The sequence below is a fragment of the Saimiri boliviensis genome, chromosome 1 (assembly GCF_048565385.1).
Source record: "Saimiri boliviensis isolate mSaiBol1 chromosome 1, mSaiBol1.pri, whole genome shotgun sequence".
NCBI classification, from domain to species: Eukaryota; Metazoa; Chordata; class Mammalia; order Primates; family Cebidae; genus Saimiri; species Saimiri boliviensis.
In genome coordinates this window covers 240,426,863-240,444,877 of record NC_133449.1, presented here as the reverse complement: position 1 = coordinate 240,444,877, position 18,015 = coordinate 240,426,863, and the positions used below count along the sequence as shown (strand labels likewise).

Sequence of the window (18,015 nt, the reverse complement as noted above, 5' to 3'; positions counted from 1 at the left end):
ATTTTCTCCCTCATTAAAGTGCCTATCTGCAATTTGCTCGAAGGAGGTTGCCGGCCTGCAACCACTGTCGGAGCTTGGTGCCCTTTTACTGGTGATTAATTTGCACAACTATACAGGGTTCATTGTCTAGCTGGATTTAGTTTTAATATCAATCTGAATTACACTAAAATAGATATCACGGAATGCTGCCTCATTCATCAGAGAGTTATAGCTTTTACTGAGGAAATAGCATTTATATAGCATTTTTATTTAGGGAGCTAAGCAGTGAGCATTGCCTGGACTATGTAGCTGACTTCATTTCATCGAGGTAGATACACCGTTTAAAGTTTCAACCCTTTGCTGCCTTGGAGCTTTTCCTGTGCTCTTCGTGGCTCTATGTACCTTCTTCATTAGTAGGATATGAAATGTCAGGAGTCATCAGTTTCTGCTTCAGGCAGCATTTGTGGGTGAGATCTGTGGTCAAACCAGTGCATAGATTTAGCTTTGGAGGCGAAAATGTCACTTATCTCTGAGGAGCTACTTTTCCATGATCTCAGATGTCCGTAGGTTATACTTGTTCCAGAATCTGTATGTGTGACTTTCGAGCTCATCATTTTCATGATTTTGTTAGAAGCTAGAATTTGGGATTCTGCTTTAACGGTGAAGAGAAAGTTATTTCAATATACCTAGACTTCCCTCTGAGACATTTTAACTGCCATTTGCATGACACTTGCTTCAAGGGACTTGGGACTATTTACATAGTATCTCTGAGTGCCAGTTTCCTCGTCTGTGTATTGGGGAAGTTAACGTTAATCATTCTGTGTTTGAGGATCATTATGTAGCAGGCACAGGGGAAATGATTAGTAAATAGTTTCTAACAAACTGAGGAGGAGGGGAAGGAGCAGGGATTAGAGGTATTTGCTTACGTCATGTTGTGGTTTAGTTATTTTATTATGTAATGTTGTGATTTGTCCACAGAGGGTTTATGCGAGTGTTATGACTTATACAAAGCTTTATTAGAGGTGGAAATCCTGGAGGAATGCAAAGATGTAACATAGGACATCAGAGAGTGGAGCTTACAAAGTGAAATTTTGCTAAATTCAAACAGAGGAGGACAGAGAAAGAAGTCCTGGACCATGCCTCTCAAAATCTCCTGACAGTGTTTAGTGACAGGGAAGAGGCACTATGTTCATTCACACAATCTTCCTTTCAGCAAGTGTTTTTGAGAATCTGCCACCAGCCATGTTTTGTTCTAGGCTTTAGGGATACAGTAACATACAGGATAGAGAAAGTCTCAGCTCTCGTGGAGCTTATATCCTAGTGGGGTGCAGGGATTGGGAGAAGAGGATGTTACGTAAACCCGAAAAACCCTGGAGAGGGACAAGTGAGCTGCAGAGAAATAAAACAGGGGAATCCGTGGCTTCTTTCTTTCTGAAGGAGTGGCATGTAAGCTGGAACTAAATGACCTGAAGGCAACAGCCATGAGAAAACCAAAGCAAAAGCCTCCCAAGTAAAGAGACCACCCAAGGCAGGAGCAACCTGAAGAAGAGTGGTGTGGGCACAGGGCACACACGTGGATGAGTGGGCGGAGAGGCAGGGCCAAGTGCACGGGACTTCATAAATTGGAGTAAGTAGATTGGGCTTTCCTTTAAGCAGGATGAAAAGAAAGCACTTGATATTTTTATTTTTTAATTTTACTTTAAGTTCTGGGACGTAAGTACAGAATGTATAGGTTTGTTACATAGGGATACATGGAAAGCACTTGATAGTTTAAAGTAGGGTGATAACATAATCAGATTTGCCTCTTCAACGTGTCCTTGGTTTCTGTGTAGAAGGTGGATTGAGCTCAGAAGGCAGTTTAGAATGAGAGAGAATGTTGCCTCGGACTACAGGGGAAAATAGTGACTTTGGAGAGAAGTAGGTGGATTCAGGCTGTATTCTGAAGGGAAAATGTGTGGGGCTTGCCAAGGGGTGAGTTGGAGGATGGGGGCAGCAGGCGCTGGGGGAGTGGAGGAAGATAGCGAAAACAAGAATGGCTCCTAGATTGTCCGCTGGACTAACAGAAGATCATGGTTCTGTTTACACAGGTGGGGAAGACTCGAGAGGGCAGGCAGCAGGATTGTGGAAAAAAAATTAAAAGTTTTGTTTCGTTTGTGTTGAATTTGAGATCATTATATGATACCCATGTGGAGTCTGGAATTCCAAGGAAAAGTTAGGTCTGGAGAAGTAAATTTGGGACTTTTAGGCAAGTAGGTGGTGTGCAGGGCCAGGGGACTGGATGAAGTCAACTAGTGAGAAGTAGCTTCAGGACAGATTCCTGAGACACTGCAGACTGAAATGTCATGCTGAGAATCTGGAGGAGGCATGGCCAGAGATTAGGAGGAAGACCAGGCAGGTGGTTTCAAAGAAGCAGAATGAAGGAGGAGTTTCAGACAGGAGAGTGGTCTCCTGTATGGAGTGATGCTGAAAGGTCTGTGCCCATCTGTGCATACGCCATGGAATTAGGAGGGTTCAGGAAAAGTAGGTGAATAGAAGGTAGAATGCAGGTGCTGGAAGAAATGTTTGACCAAAGGCAAAGGCGTTTAACATACCAGCAGCTGGAGAAGCCCTAGACTTTCCTGCTGGGCAAGTTGAGTTCTAGATCTTTACCTAAGAACTAAGAACTATCCTTTTTGTTTTTAGTGCCAGCCTCATCTAAGCAGTAGGCCTGGAATGATTTTACAACCTACTGTTTATTTTCCTTTTACCTGTAGCCTGCCTGTGTGTGTCTGTATAGCTGAAAAAGCCTTTGGAATAGGTAAGCTAGGAAGTCGGGCTTAGAGGAAGGATTAGGTTTCGGGGTAAGTGGAACGAGGGTGTATGGGATGGGAAGCGAAGTCAAAACAAAGTCATAGAAGGTAAAAATAACTTTCATATGTGGGGCCGCCTCCTATATCATAGAAAAATGGCAACGTGTTCAGCACAGTAGTGAAAACTCTAGTAGCTGGTACAGCAACAAGAGAAACCTGAGCTTCATTTATTCCTTGCATCTCACCTACTTCTAAAAAAGACTCAGGTCACCAACATGTAGACAGCACAGTGTAGAACCACTCATTCATCCTATAAACATATTGATTGTCAATAATGATCCCACAATAGAGATTGGGCTACCAAAATGGGTGACCCATGACCTTCCCTCAAGGAAAACAGACATGAAAACAGCTGTAATATAATAACAGACCAGAGGAAAGAGGATTAATTATAATTCTGTTTCAGCAGGATGTAGGAGGATGAAAAGTTGTCTGTGAGGAAGAGAGGAGGAGCTAGCCAGGCATCCAGTGCTGGGCTGGGCAGGGTCACAGCGGGAGCAGAGTGTGGGGCAGGTCCCTGGGGAGCACAGTGCTGGGAAGGGGAGGAAAGAAGCATTATGTGCAGAGTGTGGAGAGGGAAACTGAGCCGAAGTGAGACTTGATTTTGTAGACAGTATGGATCCATATGTTTTCACGTGGAGTAATACTTGTCCTTTATTTTAGAAAGAAAATCTGTAAAGGTGCATCATATCACTCTCTTTTCCTCTGTTTATTTTTAGCCCTGTGTGTTCAAATGCTGAGAGAACATCACCCCTTGGATGAATTGCCACCACATTAAATAAAATATATTTAAAGGTCATATTCTTTCCTTTCCAGCACTTTCTCTCTCTCTCTCTCTCCATATAGACATATTAAAAATATATGTATAAATTTAAAATATATATATTTATTTATTTTGAGACAAGGTCTCACTGTGTCTCAGGCCAAAGAGCAGTGACATGATCATAGCTCACTACAGCCTCAAACTCCTGGGTTCAGTTTATCCTCACACCTCCTGAGTAGCTGGGACTACAGGTGCACGTCACCATGCCTGGCTAATTTTTTATTTTTTAGAGATAGAGTCTCACTATGTGGCTCAGACAGGTCTCAACCTCCTGGCCTCAAGCAGTGCTTCCACCTCAGCCTTCTGAGAAGCCAGGGTTATAGGTGTAAGCTGCCCTGTCCAGCTAAAGCTGTCTATATTTTGTTTCACACAAATGTGCATGTACACATGTGTGCTCTTACACACTTCTCAAAATCTTAAGTCTGAGGTTATATAAACTTTCTTCCTCAATGCTTGTATATTTAATAGCCTGAATAAAATTTTTTCTAATGGACATATTTTAGCTCAAATATTTTTTTAAGTCAAATATGTGTGCAAGTGTGTATAAAGTTGATGTGAAAGAAGCGAGAGCCTTGTTTTCAGAAGCTCTTCTGTGTCTTGAAGGTGACATGTTTTTGCTTTCTTAAATGACTCTACACACGAAAAAGGAGTCACACTTTTACAGTTTATTTGGTGTAACCGATATAAAATATGCTGATGAATCATGCTCAATGTGTTTTGAAAATCGGAACTTTTCAGATGAGCTGGAGACCTGACAGCTGAATGGCTTAGGACGTAAACTGCTCAAAAATAATTACAACACTCTTTTATTTTTTTTAATAACTTTTTTTTAGGAGCTCCCCAGGTTCAGAGAAACTTCTCAAGTAACAGACTATAGAAATGATTCCTAAAGTATGGTGTTTAATTTCAATATGGTTAAAGAAAATCCAGTTTCCTTTGTAAAATGTTCCTTATGTAACAAAACTGTACTGAAAAACTGTGGTATTTTTCTTTCTCTTTATTTTGTCTCCCTATACCACTGAGAAGTTAATGGTTTAAGGAAAATATTTCAAGCCCTGCAGATCATGTCAAATATTTGGTTTGGTAGGATTAATATTTTACTGCAGAGTGACAGTGGTAGTGCTGTCCTAGTTTTAGGGATGATTATGTAAACTAATGAGCCCCATCCATTAAAAAACTTAGGGAAACAAAAAGCTATTTATTATGTGGATTAGACTGACTATAGTTAGAGGACACAGATAGTTACAATGAGTTTGCATTTAATTAAAGTTGCTCTTTTTGTGATGCTGAGGTTAATAATTATGACACTGTGCAAATGTTTAATTCCTTTATTAAGAAAAAAAAAACCCTCAGTGGTTTGTTATTTTGTCCTTTGCTCTCCTAAAGCTGGCCTAAAGCTGTCTTTTCACTTAAGTTTACCATCCTCTGAATTATTTCCATTACAACAGACCTTAAGAATTAGTTAGCTGGGGCATTGTAATTATATACTTCAGCCACTAGAGGGAAGAGACTCTAGTATTTATTCTGGGGAAAGAAAAGGTCCCTCATCTCTGATTCTGTGCTTAGTCACTGACCTTTAACCTGAAGGGGGTTATCTTTAGCATTGGGATTACCTTTCTTCCTCTTTTAGAGAAGAAACTTTGGGAAGGTAGAATTAAGAATATCGGAGTAGTGCTTGGTATGTGGAGATATCTGAAATTTGGGGTTCATCCAATTCTTTTAAGACAGCTTCCAATGGGCGAGCAGCTTTGTTAGGGGAAATGAGTGATTCTTCCAGAACTATTTTTCTGTTAGGTATAAAATAACAGTAACACGACTAACATTTCTGGAATATCATACATCGTTTAAATACTTTAAAAATACTATGCTAGCAACAGTCCTTTGAGGTTAAGTACTATATTCTCATTTTACAGAACAGGAAACTATGGTACTTAGAAGTTAAGTAACGTATCCAAGATCACAGAACTAGAAGCTACTGATGCTGTAATTAAAAATATGGGCAGTGGTTCCAGGATCCCTGTTCTCAAGCACTATACAATACTGCCTTTCCACTTACCCCAGTTTCTCAAGCTCAAAGAGACATTCACAGAGTTTTGACAAGCTTGAGTCAACAAAGTGGAGAGAGATTTTAGTTGAAAACCGCAACAAGAAAATTGTAGCATCAAAATTTATACCATAATTTACCTAGGAACATATATATTTTTCACATTTTTTTTGTTTGGGTTTGGTTTTTGTTTTTGTTTTGTTTTGTTTTGTTTTGTTTTTTGAGACAGAGTCTCACTCTGTCACCCAGGCTGGAGTGCAGTGGCATGATCTTGGCTCACTGCAACCTCTGCCTCTCGAGTTCAAGCGATTCTCCTGGCTCAACCTCCCAAGTAGCTGGGATTACAGGCACATGCCACCATGCCTAGCTAATTTTTGTATTTTTAGTAGAGTCAGGGTTTCACCATGTTGGCCAGGCTGGTCTTGGACTCCTGACCTAGTGATCTACCCACCTCGCATTGTTCACATTTTAACGTTTCTAGAATCAGGTTGTGGCTTACAGCTTTATTCAGAGAAATAAAACATATTTGTAAACGTAACATACCAGCTTCATTAACTGTTAAATTTAATGCTCACAAAAACATTGTATTTGAAAACAATTTCTATTTGAGATCTTTGTAATTCATGAGAATTCCCAAGTGTGTGTGAGGATTACTGAGATATGAAGTAAAAATATAAAATACTTACAGGAAAAAATGTTATGTGGGATGTTGGTGTATTTGAATTTGTTTGGCAGTATGTCAGATGGGACTTCCAAAGGTAAGAGTTTCTAGGACTTTGACATTGTTAAATGGGATTCGTGGAAGTATTTTCAAACTGCACCTGCCTCTCCTTGTACCTGCTTGCTCATAATCTGGTTTAGGCTCCTTACTTTCCCTTCAGGAAGCCAGTTATTCTTATCAAGGCTTCAAAAATAGGCCTAGTGTTGAGCATGTGGGAGAGCTACTTGTCTTCAGAGTGGTTTGACCCAGTCATTGATCAGTTGAAGTTTTCACTGTCTCACTGAGGTATGTGGCAGCCCAAAATTCATTCACGCAAACTGGGCAGAGTCTGTGGTATTCGGGAATGGAGGCATAACAGGAATGCAGGTCTGTGGCTTTGATCAAAACCTCTATCCGCAAGCAGGCATAGCACTGTGAATATGGTGAGGCATAATTTTTTCCCCATTGACATTTTAAAACCAGCTCCCTTATAGAAAGAAATACAGTTTTGGGCAAACTTAAGGGAATTTCCAAGAATTTTCAATAAACAACACAGTCACACTAAGCAAAACTTTAAATTCAAGAGGAATAAAACATTTTTCTAGGATATGTAAAATATGATAGTTTTATTTAGTAAAAATATAAAGGAACTTTTAGACTATCTTAAATCTCTGTTTTAAAGGATTTTTACTTCATCTCTCATATTCTTTAAATTTGTAATCAATGCCAAGATATTCAGATACCAGATATACATAAATACATGAGCTGAGAAATGTGCTTTTGTAGCTTTATTCTTGACTTCCACCTTAGGGCATTTCTGTGCTCTCCAGCAGGCCCTCACAGGTTTCATAGGGAGACACAGAGGACTGAGATTAGAATTTGTCAGCTGTTGACAGATCTATGGAAAAGTCAGTGTGGTAAGAAGTTAAGATAATTTCATAAAATGAAGTTTGTGAATTATCAATGGATTTCTATTATTCATGTTTGTTTTCTTTTAAAGACCTCTTTAAAAATGTATATGGTGTTAGAAGCTATTGATTTTGTTTGGAAATCAGTAATAAACCACAGTTAGAAATACAGTCTAGGTTAGGGATGGTGGCTCACACACATAATCCCAACACTTTGGGAGGCTGAGGCAGGAGAATCACTGGAGCCCAGGAGTTCAATACCACCCCGGGAAAACCTAGGGAGACCTCTACTCTACACAGAATTAAAAAAAAATTAATCAGATGTGGTGGCTTATGCCTGTGGTCCCAGCTACTAGGGAGGCTGAGGTGGGAAGATCACTTGAGCCAGGGAGATCAAGACTACAGTGAGCTATGATTGTGCCACTGCACTCCAGCCTGGGAGACAGAGGCCTTATCTTCCATCACACACACACACAAAAACATTTATTAAGTTAGTTTATATTCACATTTAAAGAGCCATATGACCATTCTGTATTACTTCTCTCAGTTGTTGATAAATTTATCTGGTCATGTTTTTCTGTGAGACTTTTTCTTAAGTTACTTAACTGGATTTGTAAGCTTCTAGGTGTAAATCTATTCTAGAGTTTCTGGAAATTGGACAGATAGATTACATGTGATTTCTTTGGGGGAACAGATACTGTTTTATTTACTGGACTATTTCTGAGAGAAATAGTTATGAATTTAGTTATTTTCTATTGAAATGCTGACTCTTTGGATAAAAAAATAGGTTCAGAATTATTTTAGTGAAAGCTTCTCAAAAATAATGACTCAAATTTAGGACCTTAAATTGCTACCCTACTCAAAGAAGAAATTATGTTCTAAACCGCTCTGAAATATCAGTTGGTTGAGAAAAGGGATGTTACAGAGACTACTGGCATGAAACAGTCTTCTGATACTTTGCAATTATAAAAAGTGGATGGGGCAGGGTGCGGTGGCTCAAGCCTGTAATCCCAGTACTTTGGGAGTCCAAGGCGGGTGGATCACCTGGGGTTAGGAGTTTAATACCAGCCTGGCCAACATGGTAAAACCCTATCTCTACTAAATAATACAAAACTTAGCTGAGTGCGGTGGTGGGTGCCTGTAATCCCAGGTATAGGGAGGCGGAGTCAGGAGAATTGCTTGAACCTGGGAGACGGAGGTTGCAATGAGCTGAGATTGTGCCATTGCACTCCAGCCTGGGTGACAGAGTAAGAGTTTGTCTTTAAACAAAAACAAAAACAAAAAACCTGGCTGGCTGGTTTGCATATTCTGGTCTCTTCATTTGTTCACTGTTTCCCATTTGTTCTTTCATTTGCTTTCCTTGGAGAGTAGCACATTGAAAAAATTCAGTAGTTTTGGCATGACTTAAGTTTTGGAAATACCACCAAGAGTTCTTTTCCCCTTCTCCTTGAAAATTGCCCTTGTTTTGATACTTATATGTTATCTGATGTGCATAACCCCCGGTCCCATGTTGACAGATAAGTATTAGACTCACCGAGAATATTACCTGTCTTGTATCTTTAAAGCACATATGAAATAGCCTTTGTGATTGGGTGACTGGGCCAATGTTCTCTGTTATGTGCAGCAGGCGTCACTCAATAAAGCTGAAAGTAACAGACAATACCTCAGGTTTTAGGTACTTTACAGACACCTGGCAGCTCACTAAAGCATGTCCACTCCTCTTTCTGGGACAAAATCATTGGATGGATCTTTCTGAGCCATGATTTCTGCAGTAATGTTTCTGAAACTATAATACTAGATACAAAGGATAAATAGAAAAACAATTATTTTGAAAGGGGAGAGGAAGGACTGGCAGTATCTGATGCTGCTCAAGATGTTAAATGTGGTTATGTTTATCTCTTAGCCCCAGGCAGTTTCTAGTCTAGGATTTTTGAGCGATTGAAGGATGTGCCTTCCTCTCTGAGCCCTCACCAAAGACAGCCTGGGCCCTCCTGCTTTTTTTCCTGTGTGTTTTGCATCAAGCAGTGTTATTTGAATGTAGCTATAGTTCCTTCAGATAACATGAGTTGGCAGCAAGGCAGATGGCTATAGTCATGGAGCAAGTTACTAAAGACTTGGAAATCCCTCTCAAAATATATAATGTGATTTAATATATATTAAAACAATGATAGCAGAAATAAAATAATAAATCACTTAAGATGAACTGTTTTTAGTTTTCTAAGATGCCTACGAATCTTTTTCTGTACGCATACATGATTTTATGATTGCAATCATACCAGATATACTTTTCCTGTTGTTTTTTCATGTAACATATTAACATGCTATTATATAATCTTCATAATGATCATTTTTGGTGTCTGCATAGTTAGTAAATAAGTCATCTACTCTTGATAACTATGAGGAAAATAAAAGAGAGAGTGTCTATATCAAGGACTGGTGGCCTTTTCAGCGTTTCACATCTTCACTTCTGGTTTTCTCTAATGGAAAGGAATGGGGAGATGGAGTGATGGGTACTTCTCCTTGGGAAGCATGTATCTAAATTCTGATGAGTAGCATCATCTACGAAATTCAGACTTCCAAAGTCATGGGTAGACTCTCTGCATCACCTATACCTTGTACTTCCATCTAAAATTTTCAGTCCCCTCTAAACTGTAAATCCAGCTAGATGGTCACATCTTCTACATTATAAACTAAATGTTAATTCTTAAACATTAATTCTTAGTCATCAATCTCATCTAAAGCCTTAGGTGAGATAGATTGTGCAATACAGGCAAGAATGAGATGTAGGAACGGGCAGTTGTGAAAGAGGAAGAAGTGTGCTGGGAAAGGAGATGAACAGAGGGGCTGATTGTGAAACATCACTCATATGAGCTCATCTGAAGTCTGTTCAACTTTGTACCTCCTCCTAAGTGCAGTGCAAGGTTTCTCTGTGTAAGCTGACATTTCTGAGTGGCAATCCCCAGACTGTGAGGTGGTAGCCAGCAGATTGCAAACCTTGAGCACTGTTGATGTAGCACTCTTGATTCTCGTCTGTTCTCTGCTGTGGCTGTATGTGTTGATCATGTTTCCAGCAGGATTTAGTTTCTACCTTGGAAAAAGGTCATCCTGCTCAAGTTCCTGTTTTTATTCATCTTTTTAGAGAAGACAAAATAATGCTGTACTTCAGCCATACTTACTGAGAAGAAAAGTAACAGGCCAATAGTGGTTTTTGGTTCATTTGTTAATTAACCATTTAAATATGCCTGAATATCATTGACTTTTTATTGTTCATTTCATTACTCATTATGAAGATTGTCAATAATGATAGTTCTTTAAAAGAAAAATCATCCAGCCAATTGACAAAGGCAACTGATTTGGAAGCATCCCTTAGGGCTTATTTGTAGAAGTTGGAGAAATAGAATAATAACTGTTTTTGTTTTTAATTAACCTTAGAATAAAATGTGTGTGCAACCATTATTCAGCTGAGTATCTGCTATGTACTTTGAGACATAAACATATGAATAGAAATTGTCTTTGTACTTGGAGATCTTTAAGTATAGTAGGGAATTAGAGCTGTAAACCCACATAATTGTGCTGCAGTGGAATTATTGCTAGAAAAGAGGCATGCATATGAATAATATTCATTGGGGAATCCAGGAGAAAAAACACTTATGTCTGCAGGAAAAAGTCAGGACCATATCGCTGGAGAGGTGACCTGACAGCTCATACTTGAAAGATGTACAGAAGGTTTCCAAGCAGAGGAGCTGGAAATTCTAGGAAGAAGGAACAGGATGTGCAAAGGCATGGCAAGGCAAAGGCATGGCAAAGGCCTGCAAAGGTGTGGATGTGCAAAGGTGAGGTGTGGCAGAACTTACTGGGTCTGAGGAGCTTAAAGTAATTCAATATTTCTGGCAGGTACATAAATAACAGAGGACATATTAAGAGATGAGGCAGGAGAAATAACAAGAGATCATCGCATAAAGTATTCCATGAAAAGAGGTTTTGATATTTTTGTGGAGTACTTCTCAAATTTTAAGAATCACCTGGACATTTTGGTAGAATGCATTTCTGGGCTGTACTTCCAGAATTTCTGAATCAACAGGTATGCAGATGATCCCCCACCAGTATCTGCATTTCTAACCAGCACTCCAGATGATTCAGTGATGATAAGACAGAAACCATGTGTGGAGAAATATTGCTGTAGAACAATGGGGATCCATTCAACTTTGTTTCATGGGAGAGTGATATGACTGCATGCACATGTTTGAGCTGAGCAGTTCTGGAAGAATGGTTTCACATTGACAGTGGGAAGCAGCAAGAGGAAGGACTGGTCCTGCATTCATCTACACAGGAGATCTCAGAAGCCATGACCAGGGTCATGGGAAGTGAGGAGAAAACATGAAAATCTATTGTTCCTTTATCATTTTATATAGAGTGAAAACTTTTACCCAATTTTCTTCCATTTTCTAATTTTCCAATCTAGTTATTTTTCAGCCACTTTTAAGTGGGATTTGCATTTCTCTTAATTTTCTGTTTCTGCTGTGTATACATCATTTTTTTTCTCCTTCATATATTAACATCCTTTATAATTCTGTACATGCTTCATTTTCTAAATGCTACTTAAAAAGACAATTCGTGGCCGGGCGCGGTGGCTCAAGCCTGTAATCCCAGCACTTTGGGAGGCCGAGGCGGGTGGATCACGAGGTCAAGAGATCGAGACCATCCTGGTCAACATGGTGAAACCCCGTCTCTACTAAAAATACAAAAAATTAGCTGGGCATGGTAGCGCGTGCCTGTAATCCCAGCTACTCAGGAGGTTGAGGCAGGAGAATTGCCTGAACCCAGGAGGCGGAGGTTGCGGTGAGCCGAGATCGCGCCATTGCACTCCAGCCTGGGTAACAAGAGCGAAACTCCGTCTCACAAAAAAAAAAAAAAAAAAAAAAGAAAAGAAAAAAGAAAAAAAAAGAAGAAGAAGGAAAAAAAAGACAATTCGTGTTTCATATTCATTTATTCATCATTCATCTGTCGCTATATTGGGTGACTTGACTGGCTGTTTTTCTTGTTCCTATTAACTGGAGTAACTTCTCTTTGAAAGTTTTTTGATCACCAGGGACTTTAATATAGTTGTCTTCTATAACATGTGTGACAGTACATTGAATACAAGAATATTTCTATGGTCAGCACCAGAAATGTTTTCTTTTTCTTTCAGTACTCTCAGTTTAACTATGTAAAGAAGGTTAAAACTGAATTATCTAGTCTCAGGGGAAATAACAAGTTTGTGTGTTTTGGAGAAAGGAGGAAGTAATCCCAAATTATAGCTATTTAATTCTTTGAAATGTAGAGCATTATTTTTTATTATATACATGTCTGGATAATGTTAAAAGTAAGTTTGCTTCTCAAGAGTTGATATTCTTTTGAGCAGTGAAAGAAAGCTTTCATTATACAACACAACAGAGGAAGCAGGTCTGGAATTCAAAATTGTTCACATAAATGCACAGCGTCACCAATCTGCAAATAATGGTACATATATTCAAACAAAAGCAAAGCACTGTATGGATTTAAAACACAGTCAGCTTTGAAAATACTCATTTGCCCAGTTGCCATAGACAGGCAAGGATTTATATGTAGAAAACAGAGATATTTTTCATTTTTATATTGTAAAATTCCTGGGAGTAGGAAAGACTTCTTTTTAAAAGCAATTTTAGTATTTATTTCCAATACTCATAGAGCTTTTATTAATACATATGCATTATTTCATGTGTCAAAAAATGTTAATCAAATTTTATGAAAATACCAGAGTGAAAGTGTATGTTATTTCTGAAGTTTGTAAACTCTTCAAAGTATTCTAAAATTCTCAGGAACTTGAACTTTCAGGTCATGATAACAGGACTGTCAAATGTGTGGCTCCTGGAAATCAGAAAATTTTTAAACTGTAAAACAACCTAGGCATAGCACATTGGCTCACATGTGTAATCCCAACACTTTGGGAGGCTGAGGCAGGAGGATCGCTTGAGCCCTGGAGTTGGAGGTTGTACCACGGCACTCCAGGCTAAGAGACAGAGCAAGATGCTTTCTCAAAAAAACACACATACGTGTACACACACACACACACACACACACACACACACATTGTAAAAACCATTAAGAAATATAAAAGAACAATAAATCATAATTCTGTACTTATAGATGTTCATTAAAAATACTTTGTTGACTGGGCACGGTGGCTCATGCCTGTAATCCCAGCACTTTGGGAGGCCGAGGCAGGTAGATTGCCCAAGGTCAGGAGTTTGAGACCAGCCTGGCCAACATAGTGAAAACTTGTCTCTACTAAACATACAAAAGATTAGCTGGGCATGCTATCAGGCACCTGTAATCCCAGCTACTCAGGAGGCTGAGGCAGGAGAATCGCTTGAACCTGGGAGGCAGAGGTTGCAGTGAGTGGAGATCATGCCATTGCACTCCAGCCTGGGCAACAAGAGCAAAACTCCATCCAAAAACAAAAAAACCTTTGTTGATTTCCATCATTTTTATTCATATACAATCACATATATAATATTTTAAACAATGTAAATCATGCAACTTGATTTTTCTGATTTTAAAATATTCAGGAGCATTTCCCATTTATTACATTTTTTAAAAAGATATCATTGTTTTAGTTTCCTCTGGTTACTGTAGCAAACTGTAAGAAACTAGCATATATTTATTTATTCTCTTAGAATTTTAGAGGTCAGAAGTCTGAAATCAATTTCCTTGTGCTGAAATCAAGGTGTGAGCTGGGCTGATCTCCCTTTAGAAGCGCTGAGGTGGAATCTGTTTCCCTGCCTTCTCCAGCTCCTAGAGCTGCATTCCTTGCATTTTTTGGCTCTTGGCCCCTTCCTCCATCTTCAAGCCCAGCAGCCTAGCATCTCACTTCAGTGCCACATTGCTGCATTCTTCAAATATCCCTCTGCCTCACTTTCATAGAGACACTTGGGATGACATTTAAGGCCTACCTGGATAACCTAGGACCATTTCCTCATTTCAAGATTCCTAATTACATCTGCAGAAGTCTTCTATGTAAGGCAACATATTCACAGGTTCCAAAGATTAAAACCTGGGTATCTTCGGAATCTATTATTTAGCCTACTGTAATGGTCTTTACTGGTTTTCTAACATTCTATTTTATGACTTTTTTAGGATTTACTAACAATTGCTCTTATCTCGTACTTTTGGCTTTTCCCCCAGTATTATGCTGTTACAAGGAATTCTGAAAATAATTTCCATATCCACAAGTCTTTGTGTGCATACTTGATTATATCTTCTGTATAAATTTTGCATATGAAATTATACACATATATGTGTGCATGTGTATATTATATGCACCTATATATGGACACATGCATTTATATATGTGTTTGGACACATACACATATATGCCTACTACATGTATGTATATATATGTAACCATATATGGGTGTATTTGTGTATATGTTTTCATTCTCCAAATTGCTTTCCAGAAATTATTCTCTATTACTTTCCTATGCCCTCACCAACATTATTATCTTTTTTTAGTTTTTAGCAGTGAAACAGGTAAAATTGATACTTGAGTTATATTTTGTTTTGTTTAGACAGAGTTTTGCTCTGTCACCCAGGCTGGAGTGCAATGGTGTGAGCTCAGCTCACTGCAACCTGCATCTCCCAGGTTCAAACAACTCTCCTGTCCCAGCCTCCCAACTAGCTGGGATTACAGGCACCCACCACCACGCCTGGCTAATTTTTTGTATTTTTTGGTAGAGACAGGGTTTCACCATGTTGGCCAGGCTGGTCTTGAACTCCTGACCTCCAGTGCGCCACCCACCTCTGCCTCCCAAAGTGCTGGCATTACAGGCGTGAGCCACTGTGCCTGACCTGATTGATGTTTTAATTACATTTTATGATAACTAGTCAGAGTTCACACTTTTCATGTCTGACATTATATTTATACCCCTAGGCATTAACATTTCTTTTAAACTTTTTGTTGGTATAGAACTGATAAAACTTAATAGATATAGATACTAAAGCTTGCTTGAGAACTCCTTGACTAAGTAACTTCATGTCCTCTCTGACATATTATCTTCTGATGTGTGGAATAATTGGAATCGATCTTAGCAATGGAAGGAAATTCTGATTGTTACAGAAGCATGTGATTTCTACCTCTGTATATGCTCCCTGTATGGTACTTTGATGGAAACTCATACTTCTCATTTTAATGGCATAATTTTCCATAACTTTAGATGTATGACCTGGAAAAAATATTCAAGAAAAGAAGAACGGATAAATTAACCTTAATCTTAAATTACAGAAAGGTCTTAGTGTCAGCTACTAAAGGGCTAAATATAACCATGCTGACCCACTTAAACCAAATTGACACTTCTTATAATTGCGCTATAATTCATGCTCAAGAGCTGTATAAAAAATGATGCACCTTAGACCCAAGCTTTTGGATCAAGAAGCACCTTGTCCTTGAAGTTAATTCCAGATTGAGCATCTAATGCAATGATTAGTAACTGGGGTTCACTGTTAATATCAAAAAGGATTTAGCATTTCATACACAACTAGTTGTATATTTATACATAAATGCAATTCATTACATATTGTAGTTTTTTTTTTTTCTTAGATTTTGAAATTTGAAACAATAGACCTGCCTAATAGGTACAGCTTATATAGATAATGGAATGGACTCATGGACCCATGAAACTGAAATTGAAATGGACAGAAAAAGCTTTTTAAAACACATAGAGTCTTTAAAATATTAGGCACATAGCCCTAATTTTGTTATTACACATCTTTCTAACCTGGATCAAATCCATCCTATCTTCCTTCCCTTGCCCACCCCTTCACCCCCAATCCTTTCTCTATCTTTTCTTTTCTTTCTTCCTTGGCTTAATGTTCATCCCAGTGGTGATAGTGATGGTTTAAAGATGAGAGAATAAAGCCCCTGCCCTCAAGGAGCTCTTACTCTAATAGGGACTGATAATGTGCACAAACCTATTTGGATTTTGATACAGTGCAAGAACCCTTTCATGCAGGAGCTCTCGTCAGCAGAGCCCAGTAGAGGGATATCTAATTCATTGGGAAGCAGCGCTCCCCTGAAAACTGCCTAAAGTGACAACGAGGTTGGTCTTAAAACAAGATAGGAGTTAGGTTTTCTGTTTGTCAGGTGATGCACTGATCTCCAAGTGTTGCTCTCTACTTTGTAATTGGATGGCTGTCTGGGCTGGAGGCCAGTGCTCCACGTGGTTTACTGATGGATCTTCCAGACAGCTGTTTTAGAATGGAGAGATACGCTTATCCCTGGATCTTGCCTAGTAGTATCCTTCTTCTGCATGACCCCTTCATCCCTGTAAGGATGCCATGTGTTTTCTGACAGTGCATCCAGCTCTTCTCCTACAGGGTGGAACTCTGCTGGGGGGCTAAGCCATGGGGCTTCTCCCAGGAACTTCTCCTGCTTGAAAGTCAGAAGACAGAGTGCTGGAGTGAGCTTTCAAGACCTGATTCTGCACCTTCCCCAGGCCTATGGGCATATGTATTCTACTCTACTTATCAATCATACATATCAAGAAGTCACCCACTGCCTGGGGAGATAAGTGGTTCATTTCCCATATCTATGCCCTGGCTTCTCTTAGATTTTGTTAAGTTTTATGCTAATCATTTTATGTTTCTGATTTTCCTGGAATCCAGAGAATGCCTAAGACCTTTCATTCTCTTTCCATTCTGGCCAGTCTTCAGCCTGTCCTTTACTTGCTTTGGACTGCATCCTTTATACCACCTTTGGGGATTGTATAGTTCTTTGCTAAACCTGTCAGGAAATAGAATTCTTATTTTGTTTCCTTTGTTTTTTTTTTTCCTTTTCCTTTTCTTGCTTCCAGGTTAATGTTTTCTTTATTTTATTCATTCACTTAAAAAATCTGAATGTCTCTTACCCTGTGGTATTATTTAAAAAATTTTTTAAAAAAATATTTTCCAGGATGCTACAATCCCGACTCTTATCTAAGTTTTCAGCATTTAGGCCTATCTCTACAAGTTAATTTTCATCTATCTTTTTATCTTCCTCCATATTTTAGCAATGTGAGTGCAAATTTGTTTAATAACACCAGAAGCGCTTTCTGTCAGCCTGTTCCTCATAGTTGTAACTTTCTTCCCATTTCTTTCTTCCTTTCTTTTCTTTCTTTCTTTTTTTTTTTTTTTTGAGACAGAGTTTCACTCATTGTTGCTCAGGCTGGAGTGCAGTGGTGCGATCTGTGCTCATTGCAGCCACCAACTTACAGGTTCAAGCTATTCTCCTTCCTCAGCCTCCCGAGAAGCTGGGACTACAGGCATGGGCCGCCATGCCCAGCTAATTTTTGTATTTTTTTTTGTTTTGGAGAGATGGGGTTTCACCATGTTGGCCAGTATGGTCTCGATCTTCTGACCTCATGATCTATCCATCTCGGCCTCCCAAAGTGTTGGGATTACAACCGTGAGCCACCGCACCCGACCCTTTTTTCCCATTTCTATCCCAGTACTAAACTTTATTTCTTGGGATGTACAAATGGATCACAAGGATTGCTCATTTAGGACAGCCAGTTTGCAGTTCACAGTTCTAGTCTCAAACTCTCAAGACTGCATTTAGAAAGTGATCAAAGTGGACTTGAAGGTGTGGACAGCCTTGGGGAATTTGTCACTTCTAAGTGCTCTGAAAATGGGAATGGGAAGAGGTCAAAGTTAGTTTAGGG

General features: G+C 39.1%; 1 protein-coding gene and 1 pseudogene across 11 annotated transcripts in view; one reads left to right on the top strand and one right to left on the bottom strand.

The window, feature by feature from the left end:
• MAST4 (microtubule associated serine/threonine kinase family member 4) overlaps positions 1–18,015 on the top strand; it is a 573,771-nt gene that overhangs the window by 383,280 nt on the left and 172,476 nt on the right. The gene's annotated exons all lie outside the window — the stretch shown is intronic.
• On the bottom strand, positions 4,469–4,552 carry LOC120365392 (small nucleolar RNA U3; annotated as a pseudogene).